The sequence below is a fragment of the Xiphias gladius genome, unplaced genomic scaffold, assembly GCF_016859285.1.
Source record: "Xiphias gladius isolate SHS-SW01 ecotype Sanya breed wild unplaced genomic scaffold, ASM1685928v1 HiC_scaffold_1053, whole genome shotgun sequence".
NCBI lineage: Eukaryota > Metazoa > Chordata > Actinopteri > Istiophoriformes > Xiphiidae > Xiphias > Xiphias gladius.
In genome coordinates, this window is record NW_024401341.1 from 1 (window position 1) to 3,352 (window position 3,352).

Here is a 3,352-nt window from a genome sequence, read left to right on the forward strand (position 1 = left end):
CAAAAAAGGCAGTATATTACCATACATAGCATGCTTGTGGTTTCCTAGTGCAGGATAGTCAAAGAAGGAATTTTAAAGAGTAACTTAACACATCCTAAAAATCTTTACAACCAGATCCCTATTTGCTGTTACAGTAATTACATATCATATTGTATTCATTGTAATCATTGTTCCATTTTTCTTTCAATTAATTGGCTTTTTCTTAGATATGGAACATGCCCCTATATTCAATCATGCCCTAAAATTATTTTGTAATCGCTGTTACCAAAAAAACATGTTTCAGATGTGTGAGACCCATCAGAGTAGGAGATGACACATACGGCTTCTCACCACGTAAATTAGCATATTAGACTGCCCATGTGATCACAAATTTTGTAATAGTGAGCAGTAACCAGTCACAAGTATACATATGAAAAAATAGGCATGGATCCAAAAAAATAGAAAGACCAATAAGTCACTGTGCTGAATCTGTGCGGTTACAAAAGAAGAGTGTGTACTAAATAAAAATATGTTGTTTCTGATTATTCCTGTCTGATTAATCATGACTTACTTTTTTTTATTGTGAAATAAAAGATTGATGAAAATATATTTTCAAGGATTGGGGCTTTGAGCAATGAACTGGAGACTTCTCAAAGGATGACGAGAAAACAGATTTACACACACTTCATTCAGGTCTACCTATCAAGAAAGAACTTACCAGGTAAAGAGATGAGGACATGTGCTAAATGTGTCAGAGGAAATTAATCAAATGCTATATATTTTGAGATAGGAACTAAAAACAAAAAAAAAAAACAATGAGCAAATGAAGAATTCAAGTTAACTGAACATTAAAAACTCCTGATCAAGAATATTCAAAATAGGAGGAGCATATACTACCACTATTGACATTGTTGGCATAAAAAAGTTGTTTTATGTGGTTGTTTGTAGGTGTTTTTTGGTTATCTTTTTTAACACTTGACTTTTAAATTTACAGAACCTGGATGCACCACAAATGTGAAACCAAGTGCAGAATGGCTACAGAGATACCTTGGAAAGTTTTCAATATTTGCACGTCTTGAGGATCTTAAAAAAATTAACACCAATTTCTCTGCAGTGAGTAATATGTTAAACTACTAATTAACAAAATAGAAACTGATATATCAGAAAAAAAAAAAGATTGTATTTCTTTCTCTGAAAATGGTATTGTATCAGTGAAAAACGAATCACATTCATTTTGGCACAGGAAAAGGTTTTGGGCCACCTCTATTTCCTCTAATATTCTGAACTCGGAAAGTCTGCACACAGGGGGGGTTTTGCCATGTCAAAGAGAAAAGCAGTTCGTATATCCTCTGTTTGTGTTATCAGGTGGAAGTTGTGGACTCCCTCTCACCAGAGCAGAAGGCTGAGCTGATCCTGGATCCAGACAGCGGCGCTTTGGAGAATGAGGCCATCGTAAGGGAGGTGTTCACAAGCTTGAGAGCGACCGGTGACGCTGAGCAGCTCAGTCAGTTTTTCCAGGCCTTTACAGACATCAACAAGCAGGTGAAAGCTTAACTTTAAGATTGCCAGATTTTCCCGCAAAGTTGCCCGACAAACAGGTCACGTCAAACTTGTCCCAGGCTCAGGGAATGTTTGCAGAAGCCAATAAGGGGCCGAGATTTGGATCAAAATGATACATTTCTGATACGCTTGTGATGAAACGCTGCCGATGATTCCTTGATCATGTCCCTCATGCACTGAACTACAAAGATGTGTCACCAAGCTTGCTTTCATATCCACAATGAGTTAAGGAAGGTAAAATGTCCTCTTGAACTGAAACAGGAATCCTTTCATTTCCAGAGAAACGTCACCTTCATCAGCAATCCAGCTGTGCGAAACACCATCTTGAACCTGACCTTGACAGTCCTTGCTCCTGAATTTGAAGACTTTGAGCCTGAAGACTTTAAGCTGTGGTTCCAGGTCAATTTGGCCACCGTGATAGCCAGCCTCCATCCTGGCAGCTTAGTGGTGATACCCAGTAACATCAGCTGTGCATCCTACGCAGCTATGTAAGAGATGATATTTCTGAAGTCCAAAGTCAGACACTTTGGGTTTGCATGATGTCACACTGTGGCTCTTAAACAAGTCAAAATAATTGGTGTTTTCTTCCTTCAGACTCACTGGTCTACATCAAAGTTTGAAATCTCTGCCAGTGCACCTTGCGCAGGGTGTGAGATCAAGCATAGAGTCACTCAAGGAGGCATTCACACGTAGGTTGACATACTTTTTCAAATGGCCCATTACCACTGCCGCAATGATAGCTGTATTGATGCCACGCCTTTGTTTCATTTTTCTCTCAAACAGGTTGCTCATTTGCAGATTCCTTCACGGTAAGCTCATTTTCTATGGGAGTATTACAGGGATTAAAAAGCAATATTTCATCAAAATTTACAAGACACAACTTTGGCACGTTCAAGTACTTTAAGTACTTGAAGTGGCTTTCGCCACTAGACTAACAGTCATGCTTTGCTTGTCTGCAGTGCAAGGGGACCCCGGTTGATGGTAAGTTTGTAAAATGCCAGACATTGCGAGTATGGTGACAAGATCGCAGTCTGAAGGTACAATGTCTGATACTGGAATATTGTCTTTTCACAGAGGACCTCATCTGTGCCGGAGTCAATAGGTAGGTGAATTACAGTTTTGTCCGGGGCTGAGTTTGCATAGGTAATGTTCTTTACACGGCCTAACTGGGGTGACAATGGTTTTCTTTTTATTGTTTTCCTCAGATCACAGCTCGAACAAAGCCTGTCTACTGGCAATTCCTCTAAAGCCCTGTGCAATTTTACCATAAGTGCGCATGCCTGTTCCTTGGTAAGTTTGTCTTTTGAATAGCTGTGAATCCCAGAGAGAGATTTGGCTTTTGCTACATTGCCGTCCTGAGACAAATCTCCGTGAGGCTCTTGAGTCTTTGCTTTACTTCTTGTCTGCTTTTTTTCCAAGGCTACACATCTCACATCCAGCAACTTGGTGACACTGATGAAATGCTCACTGGAAAGCCAAAGGACATACCCAGTAGAGGTCTGGAAGCTTTTCTTCCAGAAAGCTTTGAGTGCACTAGACCAGGCTCTTGATTCATTCGCCACCATGGTAAATCCAATCCCACAATTTCACAAAATCCGCCTTTCCCTGTGTGAAGGAATTCTGTGCAAAAACCAAAATGACTTTTCCAATCCTAGGCCCCCAACAACAGCAACCCATCCTTGTCACATGCTCTTGAGGCTCTTGGAGAGGTGAGAATTGCCAACTTCAGCCAGGCACAGCTGCAGAGTGATGGCTTTGTCAGCAGCTGGTTCCAGACAAAGATCCGTCCGTTTTTGGCCTCTCCATCGCCCAA

At 40.5% G+C, this 3,352-nt stretch overlaps 1 long non-coding RNA gene across 1 annotated transcript; it reads left to right on the plus strand.

The window, feature by feature from the left end:
• Nucleotides 1–2,612: 2,612 nt before the first annotated feature.
• Nucleotides 2,613–3,047, plus strand: LOC120787057. Its single transcript, XR_005706864.1, has 3 exons — nt 2,613–2,641; nt 2,745–2,829; nt 2,959–3,047. It is a non-coding gene; the product is annotated as an uncharacterized LOC120787057 (long non-coding RNA).
• Nucleotides 3,048–3,352: the final 305 nt, after the last annotated feature.